The sequence below is a fragment of the Ascaphus truei genome, chromosome 2 (assembly GCF_040206685.1).
Source record: "Ascaphus truei isolate aAscTru1 chromosome 2, aAscTru1.hap1, whole genome shotgun sequence".
NCBI classification, from domain to species: Eukaryota; Metazoa; Chordata; class Amphibia; order Anura; family Ascaphidae; genus Ascaphus; species Ascaphus truei.
Genome location: NC_134484.1, coordinates 222,745,915 through 222,759,949, shown reverse-complemented (window position 1 = coordinate 222,759,949; position 14,035 = coordinate 222,745,915).

The window sequence follows — 14,035 nt, the reverse complement described above, 5'->3', positions numbered from 1 at the left end:
TCCATGAGAGAATCTGCACTTGCCACCTCGGAACCAGCAGCGGAGATCAAGGACATCAGGTTCCACCAGTTGGGTGGCAGCGCAACGATGTCCAGCAGAGGCATCTGGGGAGGGTGACTATCGGGGACCAGCAAGCGGATGGCTTGCTGGACTCCGGTGCCACTTTTACCCTGGTACACCCTGATATGGTGCGGCCAGAGGATTTGCTCCCGGGCACTGGGATGCAAGTGACCATTCCAGATGGAGGGCCGCGGTCACAACAGGTTGCCCTGGTCTTTTTGGATTGGGTTGCTGGACATGGCATGAGGGGGGTGGGGTTATTGCCTGGGTTAAATGCAGCAGTTTTGCTCGGCAATGACCTGGGACATGTAACCTGTGTGTTTACAGCAGAGCTGGCTCCTGTTGCAGTGATCCCAAGGAGCCAGCCATCAGGGATCACCACAGAATCAAACCCTGTCACCCTGCATTTGGGACCAACGATTCCAGCGGTCTCTGCAGAGACCAGACAGGTAAGTCAGACTCCTGAGTTGTGACCAGTGACTGACTTACTGTTCCCTTTACCTGTTCATGTTTCCCCTGACTTAGAGACTAAGGGTGGGTGGTTAGTGTTAGGGACAGAATTTTGGGATGCGGTGAAAGCTGACCCCAGCTTAAAAGCTCTGCAGGCTTCAGAATCTTGGGAAATCGGGGGGTCAGACCACTTGCTGTGGCACCGCGGGCTCTGTGGTAGGAAGCCAGGTTCTACCGGGTTAGCCAGGGGCTAGTGTGATGGTAGGGCATAGCCAGCCTTCATGAATAAATGTGGAGCATGGCTGGCTGCCCCTTAAACCGTATGGCAAGGGCTGAGAGTGTCAGCTCTTTGGTCTAATATTGTACCGTACTGTGTTGCCCTGTACTACTGTCCCCCTAGGGTTATAGGCTAGGAACTGTGTGTGTGGGGTTAACAATGTAAGTCCAGTGGGCTAGTTAATGCATTCTCTGCGTATTCCCTTTGCCTCATGGGCTCCCAGCTGCCTGTGCAAGCTTATAAGTTGATTTCATTGTATGGGTGGCCTCATGAGAAATAGCTGCAGGGCAGAGACTCCTGGAACATGAGGGAAAAGGGGGGATAGTTTTACCTGTATTGCGTGCCAGCAAGGTATTATATATAGGTGGTATCTTAGGGAAGGTTTTCGAACCCCCACATGATAGGTGCAAATGGTGTAGTGCAAGCACTTGTGTCTAAATGTTGGTTTTCTATGTTTTAAAACTACAATGCATTTTGTGTGTGTGCTATGAGTGGACTGCATACAGGACAAAAGGCAGCCACATATAATTAGCATGTAAAAGCAAAAGCCTCAAGTAATTGGATTCCCTGTGCAAAACCACATAGTTTTGTGCACATGGCCAAGGGGAGGGCATTACAAATTATCTGCCTTTGTTTCCTTCAGACTTATAAGAACCTTGACAGCAGGAGGTCTGGGACTAGCTAAAAACGGCCCTGTATGTCAGAACTCATAAGCATGTTTTCCATTGGCAAGTTTTGAATTATCCCTGCCTCAGACCCCCTGCTTCCCGAGTTACAAGCCCTGGTATGGGGCATCGGAGGCCAATGTCGCTGCCATCTTTATAGCGTCCAAGACGTGACGTTGACACTATAAAGATGGCGGTGACATTGGCACCGATGGCCCAAATCGGAGCCTGTAACTCGGGAAGCAGTGGGTCCCTGAGGCAGAAATCAATGCGGGTCAGCTCAGGGGACCCCCTGCTCCTGCACACTATTAATAAAAATACATTAAAGCAGCTTCATTACCTTAGCGGCTATCCGCTAAGGCAATGAAGGGGTTAAGGCACAATAGCATGTTTATTGGGGACAATTTCCCCAATAAACATAGCAATATACAATACCCCCCCCTAACACATACAATACAGTAATGTGCAAAATTACTATTATCCACATATGGAAAATAATGCATTTGCCCCTTTTAAATACATATAAATTACAATAAATACAGTAAATACATATTACACTTACCTTTTCCAGGCACCCACGATGAAGACCGTCTTCATCCTCATCTTCATCCTGCCCATATCCCTCCAGTGCTGCAAAACATACAAAACAATCAAAAGAGCCAATGTAATGTCCCCTAACCCCTTAATCACCTTAGCGGCCATTAACCGCTATAGTCATTAAGGGGTTAACCCATCCTGTCCCCATTCATTTGTACAGTGGGATATATATATATATATATATAACACCAATAAACAAATAAATAGTTAAGGATTACATACTGTAAGCATGTCACATTTCAAATTCACATTAAAACACCAGCACTTTTAAAAATAAATGATAGCTCCTCTCCCAACACACTAGCACCTAGACAAATGTATATCAAATCTCAAACAATTGCATTTGAGTGTGTACATGATGCAATTAATCTGTGCATCATGTAACACTATGCAAAATCAATTTAAAAAAAGAATACACTATGAACAATGTCCCCTAACCACCAATGCCATCCACAAACTCAATTAGAAAGTAAGCAACATAAATACAATTACCATCAATCAATCAATTTCCTAAACCAATTACAATACAATCCAAATCAATTAGACAATTCACTATTCAATTCCTAAAGCTAAACCAATGCCAAAATAATTCTAATTCAAAGTAACCACCATCATTCAAATCTAACTACCAGAATTAAACCATTAAAAATTACATGTAACTAAATAAAAATTACATTACACACACCAATGTATAAATAAAGCTGCTAAATACATTTGAAATACATGAAAAGAACATAAACATTAGCAAAACAATAATTTATTATCCCTGTATGTCTATCCATCTAGATATACATAACATACAGGGGCAATAAAAGAGTATAAAAAGCAATGCATTTACATCCACAAATCACATATAATACACCCATTCAGTGTCCCTGAATGTATGTATATCCATAGGGATTATGATTATGGATATTGGCTCTTGCCTATTATTGTTTGAATTCAAATAGCACGTTTGAAACCCAGTGTCACAATAACATTGGGTTTCCAGTTGAAATAGTTCACCTTTTTCCCAATTGCTTAATTATCTAACTGATTGACATGTTTTTTATTATACACGTAGGATATTTTATTCCATATTTTGACAAGATACACACTAAACATTCCACATGGCCAAAACCGTGAGTTAACAACTCAGAGTCCTAAACGGCCTTTTTTTCCATCCTTTAGAGCGCATATGTCTTAATTATTGGCTCTAAGTACATATCAGAGGGAGTACGCTTAGAGGGAGTATGGGTTTGGTTAAAATTCGCCTATATATTGTTATGAGCCTGACCATCCCCATCTACGGAGCCTGAGGAAGCCCAAGAAAGGGCGAAACGCATTGCTCATAACCCCTAAGCTTTTTGAACTAGTACGGCCACCGTCAGGAGCAGGACAAAGGAGCTCAGCACTATACCCGGACGCGGGCAGAGTTAGCTGTGCACCACGCGCCCTGCACTAATATCTTAAGGACTGGCTGGCATTTCTACATTTGGCTCTTATGTCTTTTGACCTAAGTGCTTTTTATATTGTCTTTTAATTGTTTTATTTTGAATAAAGAACCCGGTGGTTAACTCCATTTTAGAGTTACGTTGTATCAATACACGGAGAGCAACCCCAACACCCTTTGGGTTTAGGATTTTAGTTTAAAGGAGAAGCACAGAGATACCGATTCCTGCGTGAGCTCACACATGGCCATGTGAGTATTAATGTTATATTTCCTTTTATTTACTAACCACCCATTCTCATCATTTATTTAGAACATGAGGGTCTTTTTTATTGAGAGTTTCCTTATGTGAAGAGGATAAAGACACCTCCTAAAAGATCACACTCACACCTGCCCGTGTGAGTGTTTGCAGTTTTTTTCTGCTTTTGATATATATGCTCTCAACCATTGGAGTCAGGCATTGTTATTGTTATAATTATTTGTATTGTCCCTAAACATTTGTTTATACTCTCATTCATTCACTCTGAGGAGGATACCGCAATCGAGAGTTGCTGGTAAACTGAAGAGTCCATTATCTGGATCAGAAGAGAAGAAATACCACATCAGGAGAACATAGAAGAAAAGAAGGAAAGAAAAGAAACCTTGATGTGACAGCATTTGCACAAGGCCGTGTAAGTGTTTATGTTATTATACATTCCACCATCCCCACGTTTATTAGTTTGGGAACTTATATTTTCAAGCTCAATCACTTTGAATTTGTTACCCCTACTGTATCATCCCTCAACCTGTGCTCCCCCTTTTTTCTTGTATTTCTGCACCATTAAGGATCCTGGATAGATCCTATTGGGGTTTGAGTCATAGGAAGAGATTACGAAGCAGATGGGAACCTTATATACTTTATAAGGTCGTGATGTTCTGAAAATAATTTTTTATTTTTCCCATATATTTCAGTTTGTGGTAGCGCCCAGGTATCTCTCTTTCTCACATGTGTGTGCAATAAGATTTGGGAACATGAATGTTGAGAAATTAATTGAAGCATATTTACGTATTAAGGTGTTTAGTAAGAATATCTTTATAACTTAACACACATTTTTAGGGTGAAAGAAATATCTGTCAATACAATGAATATGTAGAATGCTAAATGATTCTTTACAAAATCCATATATCATTTGTCATGTCATTGGTGGCTGAAGCAGAGTTTTAACATGTAAGTCTTGCACTGCATTGTGTCCAATGCATTCCTGGAATGTTAATGAGTGTGTACACAATTGGTTATACAATTGGTTCCGTGCTAGAGAGAGGGCATGCCTAAAAAATATGTAAACATTACCAATATGCATAATGTGTGACTTGAACCATGCTTTTAACATTATAAACATTATGAAATAAATAGCAACATTTTCGACACGAGCATTGTTATTATTAGAAAGTATTTTAGGTAAAGGAATTATATCACTGTTTATGTTGACAAACATGATTCATCTTATCTGAAGTGTTCCTTTAAGAGACTATCCCTAGACTCACCATAACAAAAACATTGAGTTACTCCGTAAATAATCCTAACATTAACAACTCATATTGTAAAACATACTAAACGTACGCGGTGACACTATTATGTCAATAAGCTCAACTCTTGAATGTAACAAATAATATCTTTGGTAACACCACAGAAGCAATAATTCAAAGTAATATGTCTTAGCTCCATTGACAGCATGCTTCAAACATATATTTCAACAATGGTTTTTTTTTTCTAAGTGCCGTTCCGCCGCTCATCCGCAGCCTCTCACCATCAACTTGCCAACTTTTTGGGGAGAGCCAGATTGCCGTGAAAAATGCCATTCTAGAGTGGCGCAAAGCTACTCTCAACTACTAGAATTGAGCATGGTTGAAAAAATGGCTAGTTGCGACGCAAAGTGCCTTTTCGCCGCGCCGATGGCGGAAAAAAAAACGCCAAACAACTTGGCATTTTTTTTTGCTTTTCGCCAAGTTTCCGCCCCTTACTGAATCGGGGTATGCATTTTTGGCACAAAACGGGCGAGAAGTGCCTTTGCGCCGCTTACTGCATGACCCCTTTTGTGTCTGTTCTACAGTATACTGCAAGGGCTATTTCCTCTTCCAGTTGATTGTTCATTGCTTGCTATTCATACTTCTGCTTTACCTGTACTGCTCTTTTCCTTTACTTTCTGTGTTCCCTTATAATTCCTGAAAACAGTCTTGTTTACCTTTACCACTCTCCCAACCTCATTCTATAACAATACTGTGTTTTACCTTATTCTTTATTCACCAAACACAGAGGTCTGTTGCTTTTTTCAATGCATAGGTATACATTATTCATCTTTTCAGAGTTATTATTCTTAAGCAGCAATCCCACCCTTAACTCCCACAGTCCAAGATCCTCAGAGGTCTGTTATCTCAGTGCTCATAATGTGCCATTATCAAAATCAGTAACAGTCGTTATTTTCCCTGATGTTAACATATACTGTATCCTCAAAGCTAATTATATGTGAGGCAGAGAGCACACAGTGATTATAATTCCCAGGTATCACAGGTGTGTTCAATTTTGTGCACAAGTATCTCTCCAAGTGTTGAATAAAGGAGTGTTTGGGGAGGTATGAAAAACATTTGGCATGTACAGTACTGTATGTACATTATAAGTTTGCATATTTGACTGCAGGTATTTCTGTCTCAATTTCATTTAGACAACAAAAGCAAAATTGGGAGCACTTTGGGGCATGTAAAAATTATAGCTGCAAAATTCTGCGAAGTCTTCTACAGTATATAACAAAAAAATGCATGTTTTTGACCTTTAGAGAGAGTTTATTAATATTACCGCAAAGACATGTGTGCCCTCAATCTCAGAAAATTAAAGGAAACACCAAGGGAGTCTTCTGTATATGCAGACTTGTATTAGCACTTTCCTCAATTGGCAGATACATAAATCATGCTGATTTTTCTAACTCAAAAGACAATAGTTCTGAACATGCCACTGCACTAATGGTCTGCTTCTAGGTCAAAGGAATAATTAGTGACATTAGGAAGACACAATTATGCATGGGAAATCATTGTCAGAAATAAGGTTCTTCTACTCTTCCAAGTTTTTACATTGTCACATCATTTTGCTGAACTGCAGTAAATATCTAAATGACCTTGTCTTGTGTAGTTTAAAGAAATGGCCATGTCAAAGTAAAACATTATTTTATTAGCTTTCTTAGGTAGAAATTTAGTGAATTATATTGTATCTGTAACCTCCTTAATAATATAATTAATGACATTCTCTTGGTTAACAACCACTCAGGGACCTTTTCCTATCTAAGTTACATTAGCATTTCAAGATCTATTGTCTGCTTTTCAGATGCATCTACAAACCATGGTCTTTTTTTAACACACTGTATTTTTTGTTTCTCATTGATTTAATTTAAATAAGCCAGTATTCTATGAAATAACACTTTGTTACATTTATATATGTTTTGTATATACATACATGTGTTACATACCATATGTATCAAAGCAAATCTGGGGCAACAAATTGACACCAGATTTATCAAAGAACTGTTAAATGGTTGAGTGCTTTAACTTTAATTAAAGTATCACAAAATGCCAAAATAGCTTGTAATGCCAGTCTCTGGTTCTATTCAGGTGGCTAAAGTGTGTGAGTATTAATTAGTGTGCCTTTTTGTATATGCAACAATGTGTGATTGAGTGCAGGGAAATAAAATATAAAATACATTCTGTGAGTGAGTTTGTGTCTATATGCATGTCTCCATCCTCTTAACAATCAGTTTTATGTTATGTTACCTGTTGTAGATAATATGGTTTCACCCTGCTGGTTGAACACATAGAAAAAATACCTTTGTATTATATTTTGCTGCATAGAACATACATTGTGTTATGTACACATTGGTAGATACTCAAAGTTCAATTAAATCTGGCCTACTAATGTGATATTACTTAATTAGGTAATGTCCATTAGTTTTCCTCCTTTAAATGGGTAAACTTAATGATATGCCAAAAAAACCTTGCCTTTCAGAATATTATCATCGTTATGTTAGCTGTATGAACGATGATTATCGTTGCTCTGAAATGTGTTAAACAATACACTGCACATGTAATGGAAGTCTTTATTTATATAGCACCATTAATGTACATAGCGCTTCACAATAGTAATACACATGATAATCATTTAAATAACAAATAATACAGATAATAGATCATGGGAATAAGTGCTTCAGACATAAAAGTAAAATTTCAGAAGAGGAGTCCCTGCTCTGAAGAGCTTATACTCTCTAATTGGTAGGTAGGAAGAACATACCGAGACAGTTGGAGAGTATTCTTGTAAGTGCGTCTGCAGGGGGCCAAGCTTTATGTAGCATGTGTATAGTATTAGCCACAGTGCTACTCATATGCTTCTTTAAGCAAGTGTGTCTTAAGGTGGGTCTTAGAGGTGGAAAGAGAGGGTGCTAGTCGGATACTGAGGGGAAGGGCATTCCAGAGGTGTGGGGCAATCAGTGAGAAAGGTTTAAGCGGGAGAGGGCTTTATATACAAATGGGGTAGAGAGAAGACATCCTTGAGAATAACGCAAGAATCGGGATGGTGCATAGCATGAAATTAGGGCTGAGATGTAAGGAGAGGCAGAATAGTGGAAAGCTTTAAACGTGAGGAGAATTGAGTGTGAGTTGCGGGATTTGATAGGAAGCCAGAAGATTGATTTCAGCAGGGGAGATGCTGAGACAGATTCAGGAAAGAATCAGGAAAGTGCAGATTCCAAATGCCAACCCATCAGCAGCAAATTCAAAGATTCTCAGAACTGAATAGACGCGAGCCGGCTTCAAAGATTTTCAAGTGAGAAAAGTTTGTGCTGTTGTGCCGATGATTATTCAAAAACAAACCTGGGGCAATCTCCAAAAAGACTCAGGTACATGCAGGGTCCATGCTGCAAAATGTCACAATTTTCTGCAGACAGACTAATGGCCCATCGGATTAACAGCGGGGGTCCCTTGCAGTCCCATTCAAACTGAATAGGACAGCAAGGAACCCCTGCTGTTTTAATCCAATGGGACATTAGATTCTGCAGAAATGTCACTGAAATGTACATAGCATGTACAGTACACAGCATGTACCTGGATAGTTTAAGACAAGTTTAAGGCAAGTTTTAGAATACTCGTTGGCTCGTCTGTAAGTCCAGCTTTTAGAACGTAGCGGTCCCGGTTGGCATTGCATGCCAAAAACAGTTCCAGTACTTTTGCGAGTAACTACGTCATTGGAAAGTGCTCTAAAAAGGTGATCTTAAGGAATTTCATTCCGGAAATTGATTTTTTTTCGTTAGCCCCATTCCCAGTAACTGTGTTTAACTTGAATTGTGTAACTTTGGATGTTTGTCTTCTATGAGAAATAAATTACCATTTATTTTACCATCTTGTTTTGCTCAATCAATGATCCCGGTTATAAAAAGGTGTTAAGAAACCTGGTCTCCTGTGACAACACCCCATCCCCTTTTCTGATACAATATATTCTAGATTGCATCCTATGGTATCTTTCCTCAATCTTGTGGCTAGCATTGTATCGGCATGTTAGCCTACTCATAAAAATGTTGTTTTGTCCATGCTATAGCCCTTTCAGCTTAATCAGTCAAGCATAAATTTAATTTCCCTCTTAGACCCATAATTCTTTTTCAATTGTTATATTGTGGTTTGTTGTATGTGCCTCTTCTAAAGTCTTTATCATCTCTTGCAGGATTAGAGTTTGTTTCTGTATCTCTCTCTCTTTCTATGTGTTGCAACACTTATAAGTTTACCTCTCACAAATGCCTTATGGGCCCATAGTGGCCCATAGTGTAAAGAGTGAAGCCACGCTACCTTCGTTGGGTTGGTACTAAGTATTTGCCTCATTACTTATTTCTGAGATGACCTCTGGAATCTTTAGTAGTGACTCATTAAGTCTCCATATACTTTTACTTGGTTTCTTATTACTATCTTAAATATGAACTTCTACTGGAGCATGATCTGACCATATAATTGGGTGCATTGTGGCTTTTGATATTTTCAGGATTAGAAGAGAATCTACAAATATGTTATCTATCCTTGGTATACTTTATGAGGTGCTGAGTAAAAACAAAAATCTCTTTTCTGCGGATTCATCTCTCTCCATGCATCTCTTTGATCAAACTCTTTAAGCCCCTGTTTTAACGCTTTTCTCTCCCCATTACGAGATACCGGGGTTGTATTTAAAGCAGGTTTAGATCTATCAAGTTTTTCATTTAAGGATACATTGAAGTCTCCTGCTAAAATTATGTGAACTAGATAATTTTTACCTACAGATGCAGTGGCCTTTTTCGAACACTTCACGCGTTGTATACCTCGGAATACCTATGTCATGGTGCATGATTTCTTCCAACCGCACCGCCTTAAGACGCGTATTGACTCCTGTTTTTATTGTGTGCAGAAAAATTTATTTTAGCGTTGTCTGCAATAACGTCGAAACTCAAGTGGGCAATCACGAGTTGTTGTCTTAAAAATCTAATAACAATTCAACCTGTCTTTTATTGCCGTACAGTACTTCAAGTGTCTGTAATTGTAATTTGAAGATTAACGTTACGAGTTCGTACTGTATAGTGTCTAGAGTACATGGGAAAGAAGTCCTTTCTGTGGCTCCTTAGCCATACACAGATTACAAATATGAACACACACACAGTAACAAAAGTATTTTGTATGAATTAAGTGTTTTATTTGTACAGGATAATAAAGTGAAAAGGAGTAATACAAAAATACAACGTTGCTTCTTTTTACGAATGTAAAATATTTTTTCCGCTCATGCGTGTACAGTCTGTTTAATTGGAACCCTGTTGAAATGTGTCATCACATTTAGGCGCATGCGTGTATTTCTTTGAACTACTGTAAAGGTATAATCCTGCACACCCAGATGAGTGTGATGCTGACGCCACATTCTTCAGGGATGACGAGAAGGGCTTAAGAATTTTTGCAATTCTTACAATCAATCACTAGCTTTTTAATTTTACAGTCATGTATACTGTACTTTATGAGGTGGGTAGCATACTGTAATTTTTATTTGGGGGTAGGTAAGGGGGTTCAAAACATGAACTTTTCAAAAAATTTCCTTGAACTAATAATTCTGCATACACACCTCCTCCCCCCCCCACACAAAGCATAATAAACAAAAGTGAATTTAACAACTTATCAACAACTGCCCCAGAGCCATTCATTACTGTATATTCCAGGCTTTGTTTTACTGTGATATGTCCTTCTTGGGGATTTGGCGAGAATGACTGACTCCACATTCAATGTGAATTTCAAGTCTGAAAAAAAAAGCGACATCCCATTTTTTTTCTCGATGTGCTTATTGAAGGTCTGCTTTTAATAAACCTTTATGCGGACCATCTTTTTGATATGTTAACAATTTTTGCCATTCTTACAATCACTTCTTTTGTAATTCTACTGTAATGTACTGCTGCGGCACAGTTTATTCGAGCATTTGCCCGTTCTGTGCCGCAGCAGTAGCCTGGCGCGCGCCCGAGTGTGACGGGCGCGCGCCGAAGCAGCGGAAGAGCGCCCTCCGATCGGGGCGCTCTCCCTACCGCTGCCGGGTCCGCCGGGTCCCCCGGAACCCCCTGCCGCTGTCCCGCGATCGCGGGACACCAGGGCTCCCTCGGGGAGCCCTGGACGCGCGTGCAGGGGGCGCAGGCTCCCGAAGACGCGTGACCGCGCGTCTATGACGCGCGGCACGCCGAGGGGCGGCCACTAGCAAGCCGGGAAATCTCCTGGCTTGCGGATCTGGCCGCACTGCGATAAAGTGTGTCGCCAGTGTATACTGTACTGTATATTACTGTAATTTTTATTTGGGGGTGGGGGGTCCAAATTATTCTCATGAATTTAAAGAAGGAACAATTTAATTTGTACTGGATAATCAAGGAAAAATGATTAAAACAAAAAACAGTAGGTTGTCTCTTCTTAAAAATGTACAATCTTGTCTTTTCTTATTCGTAATGGTTGTATTGCATTCTGTAGTTCTTTTGTCATTGAGAGAGGGGAGTTTGGGCAAATTAGTGACTGTTACTCCAGTATTCACACAGTACAATATGTTTGCACATCCCCCCCCCTTACTGTAGTGCTGCAGCTCTGAAAAGAAAAAAAAATCACCAGGATTAGTGCATTAAAGGCTTTGAGTATTTAACAATATTGAACTATAAGTACTGTCTAACTGTTTTTTAGGCTGCACTAAGTCACTTATTTATATATACAGTACTGTACATTATGATAGGATTTCAGTTTGCGCTCTGTATTGTAATGTATTTTTAAACTAAACTGTATACAGTACACTGTACTGTAACTATATGCTGTGTAACTATAGTACTGTTGGTTAGACAACATGTCTAATGGAAATGTAACGTACAGTGTACATTCTGTACTGTATATAATACTGCATATACTTTACAGCAGAAAGCAGAGAGGAAGGGCTGATATAAAATGGTTATTTTGAGTGCCATACTTACCTATATCATACTTATGGTACTTACCTTACTACAGTACAGTACCTTACTACATTCTGGTGGCATGCCCATTATGCTGTAAAAGAACGGGCAACACGCTTGTAATATGATCAGTATAGTTATTGCATTTTTGTATGGTGAGTATGTCGTTCCAGAAACTCATTATTCCTATTGCTAATTCATCCTTTGTGGACGGTTTCACAACATTTCTGAAATGATCCTACATCGCATGCCATACCAATTCTATGAGATTCAAATCTGGTGATCTGGAATTGGAGGGGGGTGGGGGGGAAGGTGAATTAGTTTAAGAGATATAAACAGTGTAAAACACTGAGAAACAGTTACCATACTATACACTAGAGAACTTACTCCGGTGGCATCTTAACCCAGTTGATACCGCTAGCAAGAATATGATCAGTGAGGTGGTATGTTTAGGGTTATTGTCCTGGAAGAAACGGTGACAAGATGGGAAATCATGCCTAATGTATTCAACCATACTGGTTACAATTTTCTCTTGGAAAAATACTTTATCCATGATTCCTGGAACAAGAAAAGAAAAATGTAACATTAGGTTAACAAATACTGTACACTACAGTTGTACAGTGCATACGGCCTTATTTTACCCTCAAAGATGATGATGCATCCTGGTATACGTCTAGAGATCGCACCCCACACATGCATCTTCACTAGGTACTTGAGTTGTGGCTTCAGAGATAGAGGCATCCTTTTTTGTGGAATGCAAAAGGGGGAAATATCTCAAGAGCTACAGTTGTCTCGTCAGTAAAGATGACATCCTGAAAAGTCTCGCCACTTTCGATCCATGCCGTGCCTGGTCCACTCTTTTGATATTGTTGGCATCCCTTTTCATAGGATACGCTCTGTAATGACAAGGAATAATTTTACAGGTACAGTAAAACCACACTTTTAACTACTGTCCAGTACTAAGTACAGCAACGCACTCTGCATACAGTACTATTTCAATATACTGAACTATATTACTACTGTATATTGTACCTTAAAGCATTCGCAGGGGGCATTACTACTGTATACTGTAGTTTAGTTAGTACTACTGTATATGCAATATACAGTACAGTACTGTACTTTGTTACAGTAAGACACTTACTTTACACGTCCATATTTCCATCCCAATTTGCATCTCATCTGTCTGATGCTGGTCTCAGATGCGGTTATAGTGTGAGTTTTCTCTAAATCAGTCTTGACTCTTGCTGCGCACTGCTCATCATTATCTTCACTGATTTGGTCCACCAGAAGCGTTGTCATCATACAGAGTAAAGGAAAACAGAACAATTTGTTACAGTAGGCCCCAACATTTCTGTAAAATAATTACAAGTTAATCTTGTATTTCCTGAATAACAGGCAATAGTTTGTCATATGCAATGCAGCCTGAAAAAGAATGAGAATGTGTGAATGTCCTGTATCGCTCTGGGGTAGGTGTCGATAAGCTGTTGAATATCCTTCTGCTATGCTTTATGAGGGGGGAAGGTGCAACTTTGCCAGTCCGAGTGTGCAGGATAATACACTGTAGTTCAAAGACATCATATGAACAGTTTTATAATAAAGGTTCACTGCAGTACATACCAGTACTGTAAATAACATGGGTGTGTGTCTGAGATATTTCCATAAGCAGTATGCAAAGAAGACAAAGCCTAGCAAAAGGTGAAGGTTTTCAATAGAATAACCCACCCCCCCCCCCAAAAAAAATAGGCTATGCCACCTCATACATATAAAAAGTAGAAATAAAAATTAAGTGATTTTAAGAATGTAAAAATTGATAAAATGTTAAAAACATGCATACAAGACGTTATTAGAGTAATAGAGGACAATTTTTTTGCTCTAAAATATTTCCTAGGAAAAAAGTACTGTAAAACACACTAATGTATTTAACCAGTAATAGTGTAATTACAGTACATACTGTACAACGCACTCTGCATACAGTACTATTTCAATATACTGAACTATATTACTACTGTATATTGTACCTTAAAGCATTCGCAGGGGGCATTACTACTGTATACTGTAGTTTAGTTAGTACTAT